Genomic DNA, 20,482 nt, shown 5'->3' with positions numbered 1-20,482 from the left:
ATCAGTTAAGGAACAATATGTTTGAGGGAATATTCGAGGAGGAAAAATCTGGTGTTGGGGAAAAGGGACTGAAGTTCAGAGTAAGCAGGATCACTCTGCAAAGATGGAGAATATGTGGACCATTGAAAAATCTGGTGCTAAATCCAAAGTCTGTGGAATTGTCGTCCATAACTACTCCCTGCCCATCAATGTTAGGCAAGTGCTATTGCTGTATTGTATTGTATTGTATTTACTTATTTATTTATTTGATTTCTTGCTCTTTTAGGTGCCTGCTAAAAATTGTTTTGTTTTGGCAAATTACATATAAAAATTATATGAATATTTAACATGTAATTTTAATATATTTAATTTTACTATGTATAATTATTTACCATGTATAATTGCTTTTATTGGTATTTTTAAATGAATACTTTTATTGAACTTTATAAACCATTTAAGAGGCTTTCTGTCAATTAAGCAATATATACATGTTGTTGGTGGGTTTTTTTAAAAAAAAATTGGTAGATTATTGACAGAAGATGAGAAAGGGTTATGTGTCATTCAGAACTATCTGTGCATGTAAGTCTGCTGGATGTGGGAGATACTTCCATTCTTCAGCGGTGTCTTGTGTATGCAGCGTTGTGCTACATTTCTAGAAAGTACATTTCTGTTATTCACCCCATCCTGGATCAGGGCCACTTATGTCTATTCTTACTCAGTACTGCCAAGATGACAGCTTCATAAAAGATTAATTTCAAAGGATACATTTATTTATATATGCATTTGTTAAGATTCATGAGAATAGGATACATAATAAGCTTTCTTTTCTCCATCAAATACATAATTTTTAAAATATTAAAAGATCATGACACGATGGCTAATTTTATACAGATTTATTTCTTTAATTCTACATCTGCTGCAGTTTTGTGCTTTATAATTGATTTAATCTGTAACTTGAGAGGAATGCTGAACTCTCTAACTGGACTCTGCTTACATTTCTCTAGGGCAAAATTTGCCCTACTTTTCCCTTCAAGTATCTGTTTCATCCGAGGCCATTTTCTTCTGAACACTGTGAACAACCCTTGGTGAAATAAATAGATACACAGTTGGAATACAGCTCACTGTATAGACATCACTGCAAGATAAAAGCCACTTCCTCTCTCGTTTTTCCTCTTCATTTTTGCATTTCCAATATCTTTTCCAATACACTTAGGATTTAGAGTTTAGATATGATTTTAGTGTAATGCTGAATAAAAGAGACACATGGTGAAATTTCAAAACCTGTCGAAATGATCCGGGACTTCAAAAATGCCAAAAACTTCCAAATTAATAAGAACATAAGGAGAGTCTTGCTGGATCAGGCCAGTGGCCCATCTAGTCCAGCATCCTGTTCTCACAGTGGCCAACCAGATGCATATCAGAAGCAGGACATGAGTGCAATAGCCCTCTCTCACTCCTGATCCCCAAAACTGGTATTCAGTGGTATACTGTCTCTGATAATGAAGGTAGTACAGTACAGGCATATCCCGCTTAACGTCGCTTCACTTAATGTCGCCTGGCTATAATGTACATGCCCCATACGTCCCCATACCCCACTTAACGTACGCGTGTGTCGCAATAACGTACATTTTATTGGCATGACGCCGCTGCCATCTAGTGGTAGTTGCGTGCAGTACAAGTGAAGACAATTGCTTTACTTAAAGTAGATTTTCACTTAAAGTATACTCTCCGGTCCCATTGCGAACATTAAAGTGGGGTATGCCTGTATATATCCACCTTGGCTAGTAGCCATTGAAAACTTTAATCCACCAACCATCCAAGTTGGCGGCCATTACTACACTGTGGGAGCAAATCTTAAAGTTTAATTAAGCAATGTGTGAAGAAGTGTTTGTTTTATTTTGTCTGTCCTGAATTGTATTTATTTATTTAAAATATTTCTATCCCGCCCTTCTACCCTGTAATAGGGCACTCAGGGCAGCTTACAATAAAAAAGAACACATACATAATAAAATTTGTACACAATAAAGATAACAAAAACATTTAAGTAAATTAAAATACATAAAATAAAATTAAAATACATACAATACTATATATATATAGTTTTAGTATAGGAACAATTAAAATAGAAGGCATAAAATCAGTTTCAGGCTCTACCTTCAGTCCCTCCCAAAGGCTCTCTGGAACAACATAACAAGTTGTGGCCCTCATTTCTCCCACAGTCCTGTCCACATCCCCAGGCTTTACAAGCTGAAAAGTATCCATAGAAAAGTGACCAGAGGAAGCCTTGGGGACATCTGGTACAAATGTAGTGAATGAGGAGTCTAAGTCAGTCCAAATGTGGGCAATTTTATCTGCAAAGTGCCTCGCAAACATGTCACAATGAGTGACTGAGGGCTCAGAGTTTAATGCAGGGCCAAAGCCCAAAAGACCCCGGACCACCTGGAAAAGCATTGCCGGACGACACTGAGCAGACGCAATGGTGGCAGAAAAGTGCACTTTCACCACTGCCATCACCGCCACATGATTGGCTCGAAAATGAGCTTAGCCTGTATTCGGTCGGAAGCAGATTGAGTTTTTCTCCATCATTGCTCTAGCTGTCGTCCCTGTCATTTCATCAGGCCCAAGGTTTGAGTAAACCAACGTGTATTACGGGCCTTCCCTGATGGGAGAAGGTGCTTTGGAACAATAGTGTCCACTGCCCGGGTCACCTCCATATTCCAGAGATTGACCAGGGCTTTGGCAGTATTGCCAGCCATGCTGGGAACATCCCCCAGAGCATTCAGGAAACCATACGGATCCATAAGTCTCTGGGGGGGGAGGCCATCTTAATTGGCTCTTCACTTCTGCGAAGGTTACCAGGGGCACAAAGTCTAAACCTTGTCAGACGGTGAACTGTCCATGACAACAGAGTCACTTAGAACCCCTCCACCCTCAGATCAACCTCTTCCTGTCCCGATCAAAACACGAGCTCGAGTGTGTGTCCTTCCACATGCGTTGGTCCAGATGAAATTAGAGACAGCCCCATGGTTGTCATGGCAGTCGTGAAGTCCTGAGCCAGACCTATGAGTCTGACCTCGGCATGTATGTTGAAGTCACCCAGGACAACCAGCCTGGGGGAACTCCAACACCAACGCTTCACCAGCTCCACCAGCTCAGGGAGGGAGACTGTTGGCAGCAGGGTGGACACTAACAGAATCCCCACTCTGTCTCCCTGACCCAACGCCAGGCACACACACTCAAAACTGAAGGTGTTAGGAACAGGGTACCTGACAGAGGAGACAGATTCCCTGAAGACAATTGTGACCCTGCCTCCCCATCCCCTGGATCTAGGCTGCTGGAGTGCCACAGAACCTGGTGGGTAGAGCTGGGAGAGACCTACTCCGCCTTGGTCATTTAGCCAGGTTTGGATAATACAGCTCATTCATCCAGGATTAAATCCTGAATTAGAGTGGCTATATTAGTCACTGACCTTGCATTCATCAGCAGAATAGAAAGATCCAGGGGGTTCCCAGCATAACTACTAGTGTCCAAGGGGTTGGAAGGGGGACCGGAAGGGATGCAAGAACGGAGATGTCTTGTATCTCTTTCCCTGTAATGGCCAGTCTGCCTCCCACTGCTGTTATGTCCCCTGCCCATTATTACCTCAATGGCAGGCCCCCGACTACTCCTACCTCGACACATGTTGAAAGGAACCCGATCCTGAAAAATTAAATTAAAAAGAAAAAAGAAGAAAAGTTAAAATAAATGAATGAAACTCTCTTTTGTAGTTCCCAATAGCAAAACAAATTCCAGCTTCCCCTCTCTCTCCTGCCCCCAGCAATTTATGTAATCCCACTTGCTGTTTTAGTAAACCTCACAACAGCACCTCCGTGTTGGTCCTTATAGACAAGAAAGGGTTCCACAACTGTTGGCTTTGCATTGGGCGATTCCTTGGCAACTCCAAGTGCAGTGCTAAGTACGCATTTAGAGACACACTTTGCACATGCCAAGGTGCTTGCCTTGGCTGGAGGTGGCTGTCATGAAGGGGAGCTCTCTTTCTCCCCCTCTGGCAGTTGTTCTCTCCCTCATTAGCCCCAACTAGCTTCAGCTGGTACCCAAGGCCTTGCAGGGAGTAGCAGCTGGCACCTGAGGAAGCCTGCAGATAGAGGAGGCAGCAGCAAGGTGTAGGTTCTGCTGAGTTTCTCTCACCTTTCCTCCTTCAGGTTCAGCAGCTTGGAAAAAGGAAGGGGGGCAAGGGGAGAAAAAGCCACCAAAGTAATACCCCTCCTCTTGCCAGCAGGGGGATCCCTCTCTGCCTCCTTCTCGAAGCAAGCTGCGGAGATCAAAGGTGGGTGGGCACCTTTTGAATGTTGGGACAAACTTCCTACTTCCAAAGAATGCAATGTCACAATGGGGGGGGTATCCTTTCCTGGCATCTCAACATTCCATCAGGCTCCCAAACTCGCCTTCGCTCCAACTTAAGGAAGGTTGCAGCCCTATTTGTCTTAAAAAAAACCCAAACTTTTCAAGAAGGTAGCGCTAAAGTAAAAATGGTGTGCGAGTGAATCTCCCAGCACTCAGCTCCATTGGATCTCCCTGAATTCTAGCATTATGAGAGAGGAGGAAAAAAACTTCTCCCTATGTACCTTCTCCATGCAAACCATAATTTTATACACCTCTATAATGTCTCCTCTTACTGCAAATCCCCAAACATCATGACTTTTCCTCACTGGGGAGTCACTCCAGCCTCTGAATCATTGTGGTTGTCTTTTTCCAGCTCTATAATCTCCTTTTTGAAGTATAGTGACTAGAACTGTACACAGTATTGCAATTGATTTGAATAATGGCATTATGATCTGAGCACATCATTTTCAATTCTTTTTCCCTGCATGGAATTTCCCTTTTCTCACAGCAGCCACACATTAGGTCAACATTTTCATGTAGCTATTCACCACAATCTCAAGATCCCTTTCCTGGTCAGTCACTGTCAGCTCAGACCCCATCTCTCTATATGTGCAGTAGTGTAGTGGCAAATTCAGAAGTGCAGGGTCCCTTCATGATAGTCACAGCCACACTCCCTCCCTCCCCACTTCTATTACTGCTGAGTTGATAATGAGAGCCTTCTCCCACAACAGCAGACTTCCCTAGGAGCCAATAAGCACAAGCTACCGAGAAGGATCTTCTCACTGCTCATCCAGACGACTGCAAAATGTGTGACACGCCCGCTATGTGAGTTCATTATTTTTCAGTCGTCCAAATGACGTCTCGCGCTGTTACGCATTTTCGCAGGTTAAATCCGCTCCTTGCAATACCGGCAAAAATGCGATTTGCTGTTTAAAATCGGGAATCATCCACTGTGCCTTCAGGAGGTAGGATGCAATACCGCGGACTTTACAGCTGATGGGTGGTTCTTGGGCATTTCCCCTTGCCCCTTCTCCTCATTCCAGCCAATCACGTATCTGCACTTTTGCGCATGTGCAAGAATAAGCCCGGGAAAATTGAACCAATCATCGCAATGGTGAGGTGTTGGGGGGTGTCTGCAACTACTGCACAGATACATTTTATTTTTTGCCAGCCTGCAAACTGGGCGGCCACTCTGGGTGAGATCTGCAATGCACAGCAAGCGAGAAAGGGGCTGCTGGTCGGTTTCAGCCTGCCTCCGGAAAGCTTTGTCAATTTCATTCTACTCGCTGGGGTTTTTGTTTCAAATCATTTCGCTGCAGGAAGGAAAGGGAGAAGGAGGGGTGTGTGACACGTTTCTTGCTTTTTTGGAGAAATAAGTGCAATTGCCAGTGAAGCTGTATCTTTTCTAATCTCCTTGACCTTGGTGAAAGAGTAAATTCAGGCTCTGACAGATTGCTTTTGCTTCCTTCTCTCTGGAAGACTCCAATTTGTTCATTAAGTATTATCTGTTCAACAGCTAGGTCTGGGCTGAGTGCTGGTGGGGGAACTGTGTCAGTCATCAAAGATGGGGGAGCAGTGGACTACATTAACCTCAGTAAACTCAGAGTTGCCAGAGGCTTCTGGAAGTGTCTCCCCCAGGATTTCCCTAACCCCTTTCCCAATTTCTGTAACCCACTCTTTATCTTGCCAAAGGTTCTCCTTGGGACCCATGACTTAAGCATTGCTTGAACTCAAGTGGTGCCACAAGGGGAAAATGTTTATTTATTTATTTATTACATTTATATACCGCCCCATAGCCGAAGCTCTCTGGGCGGTTTACAATAACTAAAAACATTAAAAACAAATATACAAATTTATAAACACATCTTTTAAAAACAATTTAAAACACAATTTAAAACAATTTAATGTTCATCTAGCGTGATGGTTATGTCAGGTGATTGACAAGTGGGGGCTGTCACGTACCTGTCACAGTGGCTCATCAGGGATGGGGGGACCCAGGATCCAGTCCACTGGCTGGAAAAGGTTCCTCACTGCTGTTTTAACACCAAGTAGAAGAAGATTTTATGGAAGTCAGAAGAAGGGGGTGGATTTGCCCCACCTGCTACAGGGGATGGCAGTGGGGATAGATTTGGGACAGCTGATGCAGGGAGCATTCACTGAGTTTTCCACATCCAGAGTGATATAAATTTTTTTTGATGCTAAACTGGCAGCATCAAAGCATGTCCAGTTATTGAATGTGAAGCCATAAACATTATGATCTCAAGTTATTTTGGAAAATGTCTCTTTTTGTTTCATTTTCTTTGGAATGTGGTCACTGTTTAGTGCAATTAGCTCTATTTTTCCTCTGTATTATGTGAAAGCAGCAGAAATCTACCAGCTGGTTCAGTATTTAGTGAATTCTGGCAGATAAACACTCGTCTTAATTAGCTTTTAACTTTCTTGTTGGTGACCCAAATGAAGAATCCAAAGTAGGGATGTAAAAAGGCTTCGTTTTTCCATTCCTCCCTATATTCGTCACATGCAGCACCGTTTCTATTCTGCTGCAGTTTGTATTCCACCAAAAACTACATCATTTGTCTGCTGTGGTGAAATTATGCAACAAAATTAATTGCGTAAATTTAGAGATGGAAAGATCTGCCGATTTTCATTCTCTTAGTTTTTAGTTCAGTTCTCCACGTTTCTCCATCAATCTGCAGTTTTTTAAAAAAATCCTCATGAAATTTCTCCAGCATTTTAGTGTGAATTTCTCCTTAAAGACACATTTTTATAGCCTGTTTTAACTAATGTGCACATTTCTGCAAGTCAAGTCATGCACTTTTGTATGTCATTTTCACTCATACATTCATTTTTATGCACACTTTCCCCTCATAGGCATTTTGTAAACATTGCTTGTTTGGCAAACTGCATTACAAAATTCAAATAAGTGCAGATTTCGAAGGATGGCTGAGTTTCAGTTCTCATATTGTTTCAGAAAGTGCAAATTTGATAGATTCGGCTTGAAATGCGAACTGAATTGAAAACCTTGCCTATCCCTACGTAAATTACATTGCCATTTCATTATTCCACCCCATTTATTTCATTGCAGAGGAAATGCAATGCAGCTGGGGAAAGCAGAAACAGCAAATACCGATTATATTCACTGGACTGATTTCTGTTCTGGACATGGAATGAATGTCAACACTGGCAAGTTCAGCTCCTGTTTCTATTTTTATTGGAATCCTGTGACATTTCTAATCCAAAGCAAGATGAATCTTATTGATCTGATTTCAGAAGATAATATTTGGATTGACAAAACTGACATGCTTTTACCATAACGTTGCCTTCTATTTGCGCCACACATAGGACATTCCTACAGATTAGAAGATGGACGATGGATTCCTCTGGCTGCAGAGATTGGTCGATTAACCAAATCAAATCAAATCAAATTTTATTGTGCGGTCATGGACCCGATATACAATTGATTTAGCAAGAAAGTTAAAAAAGCATATACTACAGTATAAAATAGGAGGTAACAAAGCTCATAATAGTACAGCGATAAAATAGAGCATGGATGTCTAAAGAAGGATCTTCTTGCGTATAGTTTGGGCAGCAAAGAAGAACTTAATAACAGATAAGGTGGTTAGCTTATCTGTACCGGCCAGGAGATATTTCAGTAGGTAATCTGCAGGACTGCCAGGGAAATTTTTTGTAATGGGGTTTAGTATTGGGGGACTTCTAGCAAGACATTATGCCAATGGATCCCAGTTCACAAATGCTGATAACTGTTTTGTTCAAATTTCTCAGCCACAAACAGGTAACAAACCACACTCTTAAGGTTTTTTTTTTTAACCTTCCCATGCACTCTAAGATCAGCAATCACTGTGCCTTCGACTATGACTGAAAAAAAAGGTGTGTATATGATGCAACACAGATTATGCAAATTCATTTGTGCCTTTACTTGTACAAGTACAATAGGAAAACCTCCACAGCTGTTTCCTATTTTGTCACCTGAAGTAGCATTGAGTAGTGCTAATGAAACCATTTGAAGGCCATCCATGCTGAAAGAACTAGATTAAAGTTACTGTGAATATGGAATCTGTCTGTTATCTCATTTTTAGCAGTAGTAACCAAGAATGAAATGGGACTAGAGGTGAAATTGGGTAGGTAAGGAGAGGGGGCAGGAATTAGTTTAAAGTTGTCGCCTTGATCTATATTCCCTCCTCGTCATTAAGGACTAGGTTGCCCAGTCATCCAGCTCTCTGGTCTGGTGGTGGTCCTAGTTAATGCCAGGTCAGTCCAAATTAAAACATCTATCATCCATGATCTGATCATGAATGAAAAGGCCAAACTAGCTGGTGTCACCAAGACTTGGGTGGACAAGGTAGATAGAACTGGCCTGATTCAGCTCTGTTCATTGGGGTAAAATGTGCAGCACCAACATAGACTAGAGGGCCAGTGGGGGAGTCACCATGACTCATAAGGATTCTATCTCCCTGATCAGCAGGACCTTCTGCTCCAGTGTGGTATTCATGGGCAAGCATCTTCTACTGGGCTAGAGAGACAGAAAAGGGATACTGCTGGTGCACTGCCCACCTTGATGCCCAGGAGTCTTCTTACCCAGGCTGACAGAGGCAGTCTCTTGGAAATGGTGCTGGGGAACCAAAGAACTAATTCTTGGGGACTTCAACTTTCATGTGGAGGTTGCCTTGATGGGACCAGCCTAGGACTTCATGGCTGCCATGACAACCATGGGGCTGTCTCAATACATTACTGGCTCAACACAGTGTAGAGCATGCCCTAGATATGGTCTTTGTATTGGGATGAAAGTAGGATGGCCTGGGGAGGGAGTTTAAAATGACCCCATTGTCACGGTCAGACCACTTCCTGCTCAGGTTTGGACTTACTGTGGTCTTGCCCCTTCAGAGGCGGCAGGCCTATTAAGATGGTCTGCCCCAAAGACATATGGAAACTGAGGGATTGCTGAATGCACTGGGTGGTTTTCTGGGTGAGAGGGCTGGTGATTTTGCTGAGGCTGTAGTCTCATTGTGGAATGATTAGATGAAGTGGACCATTAACACAATTGTTCCTGAGCATGCTTTCCAGTGTTGCAGAGTCTGGCAAGCATCTTGGTTTTGAGGGAAGTTTCTGTCGATGACACAGGTCAAATGTGCCACAAGGGTGACCAAACATATGTTGGAACATGTGATCCTGCCTCCATCACATCCTCAAGTAGCCATCCTGTAGAATTGTTCTGAGTGGTTTGAGGACTGTTAACACCTGCACTGGAGGAGAGCTTTGCGGATACCATGGACTGCGAAAAAGACAAATAATTGGGTGTTAGAACAAATTAAACCAGAACTGTCACTAGAAGCTAAAATGATGAAACTGAGGTTATCCTACTTGGGACACATCATGAGAAGACATGATTCACTAGAAAATACAACAATGCTGGGAAAAACAGCAGGGAGTAGAAAAAGAGGAACAGCAAACAAGAGATGTATTGATTCCATAAAGGAAGCCATAGATCTGAACTTATAAGATCTGAACAGGGTGGTTCATGACAGATGCTCTTACAGGTCGCTGATTCATAGGGTCGCCATAAGTCGTAATCGACTTGAAGGCACATAACAACAAACACCTGCAGAAATGACTGTAGTGTTGGAACTCTTGGATAACTGCTGTGAATTTGCAGCTTAAGGATAAAGTTGTTAACCTCATTACCAAATTGAATCCCACAACTGGTGCAGTTCAGGATGAGGTGTGCCCAATGAACCATCCAGTCTGGTTTTATAAGATCATTTTCAGCTCTGAGGATATGGACAACCTGCTTGAAGCTGTGCAGCCAACTAGATTCCCTCTCAACCCTTGCCCTTCATGGCTGATTAGATCTAAACAGAGAGGATTGCCAGATGCGTCCAATGTGTAGTGGATGCATCTTTGTAGGAGGAATGGATGTCTGCAGCTCTTAAGGATGATGATGTGCACCCACACTTCCAGAAACCCACATTGGATCTGGAAGTGTTCATAACTATCATCCAGTTGCAAATATTCAATTTTTAGGGAAGGTGCTTGAGAGTGTGGTGGCTCCTCAGCTTCAGGCATTCTAGGACAAATCTGATTATCTGGACCCATTCCAAGCTGTGTTCAGGGCCGCTCTTGGGACCAAAACAGACTTTGACTCTATGATGGATCAGGAGAAGGACAGGGGGAATGTGACCCTGTTGATTCTCCTTGATCTCTCAGTGGCTTCTGATATCATTGATCATAGTATCCTCTTAGATTGGCTTTGTGGGGTGCTGCAGGATTCCTTCTTGTCCCAAATGCTCAGTCAGGAGAGGCTGTTTAGTTTCTAGACCAGCCTTTCCCAACCAGTGTGCCTCCAGATGTTGTTGGACCACAACTCCCATCAGCCTCAGCCAGCATTGCCAATGGTCAGGAAAGATGGGAGTTGTGGTCCAACAACACCTGGAGGCACACTGGTTGGGAAAGGCTGTTCTAGACCAATGTCTGGATGCAATGATGAGCTAGATGAGGCCAATAAACTGAAGCCGAGTCCTGACAAGAAGGAGGCATCTAGGGTCACAATTTCCAGGTTGTGGAACCTGACAAATTTATTTATCTATTACATTTATACCCTGCCTTCTTCATGAAACCGAAGGTGGCTTACATATGGTTCCCAGGTGGCATTGACCAGACCTGACCCTGCTTAGCTTCACCAGGGAGGTGGCCTTAGGTGCCTTCAGACCATAGCCTGGGACCCATTGCACTCCTCTAAAAGAACAGGTAAAGAGTTTTGGGATGCTCTTGGATCAGCATTTTTGTTGGAGGCACAAGTGGCCTCCATTGCGAGGACCACCTTTTGTCAACTTTGGTTGGTGCATCTGTAGGCTGCTGAGAAGTCTATCTGTCTAGTTTTCCAGAAAGCCAGAAATGAAGACAAGTAAAGGGTTAAGGTGTGCAGCAGCTCAAGGACAGCTCACAGCAGAGGCTGTAGCTGGCACAGAGCAAACCCAGTCTATAAAGCCTTGAAAGAGAAACTACAAGGTGTGGGGGTGTTTGGAGAGTAAAGGAAAGTATTCGTATCTGTCTTGTAACCGTTCCTTTACGAAATCCTGTCAGTAAAGACTCTTAACAATTAACGGCATGTGTGTGGGTATCCTTTCAACTTGCTCCATACGGCTGGGCACACGCAGTCGATACACCGCTGCCAACAGCATCAACTATAGCCATTCCTAGACGGGGATAGCCTGACCACAGTGATCCATTCTATTGCAATGTGCTTATGTGGGGCTGCCTTAGACATTGGTTTGGAAGCTGTAGCTGGTGCAGGATGCTGTAGTGCACCTGTTGTGCTGGACAGCCCGCCAGGAGTATATTACATGTGCCCCAAAAGAGCTACACTGACAACCTATATGCTACAGACCCACGTTCAAGGACTTGTACCGACATACAAAGCCCTATACAACCTAGGACCTAGGTCTGTGGGAGAGGCTGTCTTCTTGGTTGTGCTATATTGTCCTGAAATCCAATATGCAGCAATGTGGGAAAGGGCATCTCAGTATAGGCATCCCAACTGTGGAATGCCCTCTCCTCCCCAATAAGGCTGGTGCCAACCCTTATGAATTTCCAGCACCAGTTAAAGACCTACTTATTTTCCTAGGCATTTGGATGAATGGTTGACCACTGAGATTATTATGTAATGGTAGTGTTTTTACTGATGTTTTAATGTTGTTTTTTTAATGTATATATTTACCTTATTGTGATTGTAACCTGCTTAGGGACTCTTTTTTTTTTGTAATGAAACGTAAGATAGAAATGTTTAATAAATAAAATAAAATAAACAAAAGATGATGCAGACGTCATTTGCACTACTGAAAAGCAATCACCCTCTGGTGCTGATGCTGTACAGGCATTAATGAGTATAAAAGATGGTTTTAAGTCTATGAGTATGATCGGCAGCAGAATAAATGTTCCCTCTTTGATTTTGGCTGGACTCTGAAAAAGTTCTGAAGAACTGTGTCAACTAGTTCTGCATGCTCAAAGGAACTTTGGACTTTTTTTTTTAAGTAGCTCAGGGTGCTGTATGGCAAACAGCAGTACAGTGGCAAATTCAGAAGTGCAGGGTCCCTTCATGTTAGTCATAGACACACACCCCTTTTTTGCTGCTGGATTGAGAATGAGATCCTTGTTAACACCTTCTTCCACAACAACAGATATCCCTAGGAGCCAATAAGCATGAAAGAGAAGAGTGTCAGTTGCTGAGAAGAGTCTTCTCAATGGCTGACTCACCTCCTTTCACTCTGATTGGCTCCAATCAGCAGGGAAGGACAAGGAAGCATGCTAGAAGACTCTTCTGAGTGACTAACACACTCCCCTTTCATGCAGATTGGCTCATAGGATGCTGGAACCCTGCTCCCAAAAAAGTAAAGGGTCTAAGATCCCCCGAGACCCTGGACGACTACACCCCTAATGGCAAATCACTCTGAAACTGACTTGCCCTTGGCCACTCCTTTGAAATGGCTTTGGGTGTTCCTAGAAGCTCAGGAAACAGGAAGGTTAAAAGACTCATGCATCCTATCTCTTGGTGTTCTCTAAATTGACAGAAGTAGAAGTCCTCATAGAGATATATGCATGCTTTTCCCACACTGGGAGATGCCTAAAGAAATATTTTGGATAATAGAGAACTTCCTGAGGAATACTAACCTGCAACAGGTTAGTCTGTTACAGTGAACACACAGAAGACTCTAGTGGCACTTTAGAGATTAAGGCTTAAAGATGAAGTGAAGTGGGCTGAAATGCCACCATAAACATTTTAATTTTTTATGGTGCAGCTAGACTTTCTCTTTGGAGAGAGTGCTGTTTCCATAACTCCTGATAATGCCCAGTGACATTATGTCCAGTGACAATGTCCAGTGAGTATGAAAGCAGTTGTAATATGCCATATGGGGATTTGGTGTGTGCTATTCAAAGACATAAAGTCAAAAATTCCACTGGACATGCCTAAAACAGTTTTTTAAAAAATGTTTTCAATGTTCAGATATTGCAGTTTAATTTTCAGGATTATGGTTTTAGATCTTTTTTTTTTTAAGGGAATGTCCATCATCAATGTTGTTTGTACTTTCTCAGGGTATAGATGGTTACAAAAGAGAAACTGGTTCCCTAGTATGTCTTGGTCTATTTTGCAGGTGTGTTCCAGATTTCAAATGTCAAACAGATCTTCACAGTCTCCATCCGTTGACATCAGGAATGCATCCCTTGAATCTTTCATAATCTCCTCCAGTGTTCACCATAGCTGAGCTGGTATCCAAGTGCTTGCAAGTAGTGGACTCTTCTTAAGTGTCAATGTGGTATTTAGCATATTGGAAATAGTTTAATTTTATTTTAATGTAGACTTTGTTTGTTTTTAATTATATGTATTTTTATCTGGAAGCTGCTGTGAGTTCCAGTTTTGGAGAAATGGTGGGGTATAAATAAAGACAACAACAACAACAACAACAACAACAACAACAACAACAACAACAACAACAACAATAATAGCACCACTGGTCATAGCATGCACTTGCAAGGCCAAAATCATACTCTTATCCGGAACCTTGTCATTCTGAGTAAACAGCCAGAGAGATCATTATACTGGGTGGCTGGCATCAAGACAAATGCAGTAGATGGTGCCTGCCTACATGACAATGGTGTGGCTGGATCAGAACAAATAGCCTTTCTTATCAAAGGGCAAGAATGCTTCTTAGCTGAGAAACTCTGCACTGGCAATGTGGCTCATTCAAACCTTCATGGGATTCATTTATACAGAGGAGATGGCTTTCCAAACTGCACCAAAATCACAGGCTTTCAGTCCTACAAGAACTATGACTTATGGGATCATGTTTCATCTTTAAAGGAATTGTAGTGGCAGAGAATGTTATACTAGTACACAATGTTGTCAGTCTCCTGCCAGTACTTTACAGCCCACCTCTTGAGCTGCAGTTCCACCTGGAAAAACAGTGCATCAAACTACAAAACTCTGTCTTTGTGGCCACAAGTTCTTTCTTTGATTGTATCAAGGACAGAATCCAACTTGTTCAGCTGACTTGACTAGTAGTGATAGAGCTCCACTTAATCCTTGTAGTGGTTGAGTTGGGATTCTGTGGTCTATGATCTCTGATCATAGTTGGTGGCCTGATAACTCATGGCATAAAATGAGAAATTATTCAGTAGTGCTGGAAACCATGATGTTACAAGGTTGGTGTTCTGTTTCCATGAGCTTATGGGGGTCTTGCATTAATCAACTTTGAAAAGAGGACTAATATTTTTGTTTAAAATGTCATATAAAACATTTTTTAAAAAATTTCCTAGAAATTGACAAAACTGCAAATTCTAACGAGGGGGGTGACAATGTTGACCTTTTACAGCATAACCAACCAATCAACAAAACACACCAGTATGTTGTGGCACCTTAAATATGAGCAGATATATTGTGGTGTAAGCTTTTGGGGGGCTAAGGCTGCAATCCTATACCCTCTTTCCTAAGAATAGTAAGCCTCATTGAACAATAGGACTTTCTTCCCAATAAACATGCACAGGATCAGAGATTAAACACATCTCATCAGATGCATAATGATCTAATGCCATATTTTACACACTACTGAGAAATACCAGAAAGAGTTACAATTTTTTTCTGCTCAATATTTTCTCCTGAAAAACACAAGAAATCTTGAGACATTTTTAAACAGAACATTGAGGAATTGATCCAGCTAAGTGTAGTCATACTAAGTTCCACTGAAAGCAATGATATTTAAGTTACATTTCAATGGGTCTTAGCCTCACATCGAACTTTAGATGGATGGGGCCCAAAAAATATTAACGCTTTTTTGAAAGTAAGGTGAGATGGAAAAATCATGAATTTTTGCAAACTAATGCAAGAAATGTTAAGAACTGATGTTAAAAGAACATGTCAAAAGCATTATGGCATCCCCCCCCAAGATTGCTAAGTCATATGTATAGCATGCTCACAAACAGTATTATTTAACTAAAAGTTGCATCTAGGGTCTGCAGTTGATATCACTGCGCCTTTATTATAGATACAGTACAAAGCTTATTATCTTTCCTTTTTCAAATTAAAAGTACCAGTTGTTCTTTGCCCAATTCAACCCAAGCTCTGAATTTCATTCCCATCTATAAATTTTGAAGTCTGCCATCCTGGGCCCATAGAAAGTCAAAATGTCTGGCCCAAGCGCTCTCATGAGCCAAGATCATTCAGGGAATGGGGCTGGGTGTTCCAATCAATCAATCAGTCAATCAATCAACCAACCAACCAACCAACCAACCAACCAACCAACCAACCAACCAACCAACCAACCAACCAATCAATCAATCAATCAATCAATCAATCAATCAATCTCTATATATCAGGCAGGAGTTTGATTGAGTCAAGAAGGAGTTTGGCAGCTAGAGTTGCTGCCCCCTCTCCTCAGCCCCTTTACTTGGACTGTAATTATTTCTCTTTAAGACCTTTTTTTTGTACCACTGGCCCAGATACAGAGCTTGGAAAAGTTACTTTTTTGAACTACAACTTCCATCAGCCCAATCCAGTGGCCATGCTGGCTGGGGCTGATGGGAGTTGTAGTTTAAAAAAGTAACTTTTCCAAGCTCTGCCCAGATATTATCCATTGTGTACACTACCTTTGTATAGAAAGTCTCCAGCAAGGTTTCTAGTGACTAACATACACCATAGACCTACAACACAGCAATGCAGCTAGTCTAATATCTTGCTTAGCCTTGAATGAAGTGGCTGCTGAGCTTTTCCTACAATGGTCCTTCCCCCCCCGCCCCCAATTATCAGATGTCATCTTCGCTGGCTTTAGGAAAACTTGCTGTAGTGAGGAGAGAGACATCTGCATCATGACAAATCCTGACAATGTCGGTATTCTGGATCTGGTCACATTAGAGGGGACAAGCATGCTCTATGTCAGGGAACAAAATACCTTCTGCTTCTATCCACACCACTAAATAGCCCGTCTGGGACTTTTTGTCAAGTATTTGGATACTTCTGTCTATGTAGACCAGGGTTAGGGAACCTGTAGCTCTCCAGATGTTTGTTTGTTTGTTTAAAAATATACCGCTTAATATAATTTTAAATAATCAAAGCAGTTTACATTAAAAACAATAAAAACACAACAGTCAATAAAATTTTCTAAAAACCAGATAAAATGTAATAAACACAAAAACAACTTGGGCTGCATACACACCATACATTTTAAGCACGCAACTTCCTCACAGAATCCTGGGAACTGTAGTTTACCTCTCACAGAGCGACAGTTCTCAGCTTCCTTAACAAACTACAGTTCTCAGGATTCCTTGGAGGACGTCGTGTGCTTTAAATGTATGGTGTGTAGACAGCCTGCCTATCACAAGTAAAAAGTGACTTTTTATTTTGCTGAACTACAATGCCAATGATCCCTGATCAGTAACTGGGCTAACTGCTTGGATGGGAGTTGGAGTCCAAAAATATCTGGAGGCCACAGATTCCCTCCCCCTGATCTAGACATTTATGCAGCAGAACGCTCTGTAGGAGATAGCTATACTATTTAAATTCATTTGAACTTCTTTACATTTTGTGGCTTCCTCTGCAAGGGATCCTGGGAAATGTACTTTTAAGAACAGTGCAGATATTTCTTTATTAGAGATTTCTTTGCTAGCTCCTTTAGCAAAGTCACAGATTCTAGAATTCCTTGGTTAGGAGTCTTTGACTATATATAACGCCTTTCATATTGACTGCTCCATTTATAATAAGTTTGACTTTATACCTCTGGAGTGGCAGGAAAGGCCAAGTTACAGAACCCAGACCAAAACAAAATTAACATCTCTGAACATACTTTAGTTTCCAAAGGAAGTAAATGTAGTATTCAAAAAGTAAAAATTAGATTCAAAGCTACTGGCTATGTTTGGATATAATGCTAAATTATGATTTGCTACTACATGAAAGAAATGCAGTGAGCCTCAGGCTTGTGGAAGAGCTTACTTTTAGTAAACCATGGTTTCCTGTTTCTTTTGAACCAGGGATTGTGATCCGGCACTACAAAGAAGAGTCCTGCTTGATTAGTCTAAAATATTCATCCTTTTCTTAGAGTGGCCAACCAGATGGCTATGGGCGTGATGCCTCCGATACTGGACCCATTGATAGCTTTCTCCTTCATAAATTTGTCTTAACCCCTTTTAAAGCCATCCAAGTCATTACACAAGTTAAACACAAGAACTCCATAGTTTTACTATGTGCTGTGAGACTATCGTCAGTTTCAAAATGACTCAGCTTCAAATTATGGCTTCTGAAGCTGGCTTAATCTAACCATAGTAAGTGTAAACCACGACAAGCTGATATTCAGGGAAACTGAAAGTAAATGCTTCCATAATCTCCCCCCCCCCAGCTGTGCAAGAGGCAGTAGGAGTGGGAGTGGGGAGCACACTGTGTGCCTCACTGTGGCTCATTCATGTAGCCCTAAGCCATGGTTTAGCTTTATGTCTGAATGAGGCCATTGTCTACACACTTCTGACTTCAGTTTAGTTTTGTATTGTTCTAGGTCTGAATTAAAAAAAAAGACGCATTATCTTTGTCTGATTGAAGATTTGTTGGTCATTTCAGGTGCCTTTTCAAATTAAGCTTTTGAAGCTTTCCTGTTGCTAATTAGAAATAGAGCTGAGCTTCAGGTTAATATGTAGACAAAAGAAAAGCATGATAATCCAAACCACTGATGGAGCACAGCTCCTTCAATTTGCAGAGATTATGACTATTGCCATCACTTTCATGCTACCTGCTATTTTAATAATGGATCTGTCAATAATGGAAAAAATTCCTCAGTCAAATTCAGGATGGTTTTCTCCCAATTCTGATGTTTGTTTGTCTGTCTGTCAGAGAAAATGAACCGAAACTTAGCTCATGTGCTGATGTGATTTGTGGGAACTCAAGAAAAGCTATTTGCAAAGATTTGGATGGAAGTGTCCTGAGACTGGATCCACCTGTGTCTGTCTTCCCACAGTCAGAGTTTGAAAGCAAACAACTGTTGAGGAAATTTGCTTGGCAAAGAATGCCCACTGCTCACCTCAATGCTCCCGGGCAGGAGTGCGAGCTGAGAAAGAATCCCAATTATTTGTTTGGCTAAGAGCCACCCAGATATCAAGTAAGACACAGACAACTTCTTGATCAAAAAGGGCTTTCACACTCACACGGGCACAACAGCCTGGCAAGGATGAGAGCAACTCTTTATTGTTCAACATGACAATATATAGTTTTCTGAAACGTACTATCAATAACCACAATGTAACTAAAACAAGAGAGAAAAGTAACAGGCCTAAGCTACATATCACTTGCTAGATATCAGAGTCAGGAAGTTTCTCTTTGAAAATCAGAACCTATGTCCATCCCATCCTGAGATAAGGAATGGTATGTTGGGGTGAAGTAACACTTTGGGGCACCATAAGCGAAAGACACATATACAAAGAGATACATATGGCCCTGAGAACTATCTTCAAGGAATATTCTATTACACACTTCTAAAGGGATATTGACACATTGGGGGAGACTGTAGTCATTTATTACAAAGGAAAACAGCATGGTAAGAAAGGAGTTTGAGAATACACAGAGTACAGGAAAATAAAACAGTCAAGGACAGCTGAATGATTATCTCGTCCGGAACATTGTTGCAGCCTGGCAGGCACCATCTCACGTACGTTCCCACAGTGAAGAAATGAAACATAAGGAGTGCTTTTCTGCCAGTTGGGCCCATGATGCTTTGTAACTTTGGTTCTACTGTTTTGCTGTACCATTAGGTCAAGACTTAACTGAGGCCTTACCCTGATTTGTCCCAACACAACCATGTTTGGATGCTGGTAAATTGCATGCAACAATCTTGCAGTAGGACTAAGAAATCTGGTAAGTCACAAGAGACAAACATGCAGTCCAATCCTGCTTTGGCTATCTGAAGACAACTTCATCTGAACTTGTACAGTAGGGCCCCACTCATGCGGCAGGTTACGTTCCAGACCCCCGCTGAAAAGTGAAAACCGCTGAAGAGCGGGACTCATTGAATAGAATGGTGTGTGATGCCTGAGAACCGCAGGAAAAGCGGAACAAGCGCCGTATGAGTGGGGCTTTCGTCTAATTGCACCTAATTGAGACCGCTGCATTAGCGAATCGTCGTAAAGCGGGGCCCTGCTGTATTTTGTGACTGCATTCTAGAAAGATGGCAGTATGCCAATAAAAGGAATTGGAGCAAATTTGTTAGGCGTACTACTGCTTCCACTTGTATGTGTCTTGTCTTCCCTTGATTCAGGTGAAGTAAATTATTTCAGCATAACCTTTATGTGCATTAATGGCAGCATGGTCCACATTTATTCTTCAGCAGATCAGTGCTTTGGGATCCCTAATGTGAGATGCTTTCTAAACAATTGACCTAATAACATTTCATTTGAATCCCACAGAGAAGACAATGTTAGCCCCCCCAGCATAAACCCCTGCTCAAACCTTTTAAAGGAAACTGCCTGTTTAAAAGAACCATTCTGTTATACAGCCATGTGCTGAAAGTGCATGCAGTGAAACTCTGTTCTCATCCTGATTAAGACTCTTCTGTGATTCCAAATAAACTCTTTAATTACAATTAGTATCTCCTGAGCATGCTGCTCCTGATGGCGGCCATGTTACAGAAAAGTTGCATCATTTATGACTTCTGCAGTATGGGAGCTCGATGCAATGGATGGTAATTAATCCCATTTTCCTCCTGCCCTAGAAACTGATTAAGCACAAAGAGAACTTTAATCTTTAAACAAAACATCTAATGTCTTACCCGGTAAAAGGCATTTCTCTAAGGATCTGTGTCTCTGGCTGCTTAGAGGGCTGATTAATTCACTGTCTTGATACATACATGCTTCTTTTTTTCTGCCTTCTGTGACCTGATTATGACTCGCACTAGCCAGTGTCAATGCTGCAATGGTCACTGCTACATCAAATTGCCTTTTAAAACCAGGTTAATTGTTCTGTGTGCTCTTCTCATGCACACAAGTTAAGATAAAGCTTCTAGATTTGTGGCACTTTTGAAGATAGTCTGAAAGGCAGTACACCTTTAAAGATCGTCTGATATACAAATGTCAGGAAACCACC

General features: G+C 41.9%; 1 pseudogene; it reads left to right on the top strand.

Annotated features, from left to right (window-relative positions):
• The first annotated feature begins 7,700 nt into the window (after nucleotides 1–7,700).
• LOC133384108 (fibrocystin-like) overlaps nucleotides 7,701–20,482 on the top strand; it is a 93,190-nt pseudogene continuing 80,408 nt past the window's right edge.

This window comes from Rhineura floridana, chromosome 4 (genome assembly GCF_030035675.1).
Source record: "Rhineura floridana isolate rRhiFlo1 chromosome 4, rRhiFlo1.hap2, whole genome shotgun sequence".
NCBI lineage: Eukaryota > Metazoa > Chordata > Lepidosauria > Squamata > Rhineuridae > Rhineura > Rhineura floridana.
The sequence above is the reverse complement of the archived record's forward strand: the minus strand, read 5'-3'. Positions and strand labels throughout refer to the sequence as shown.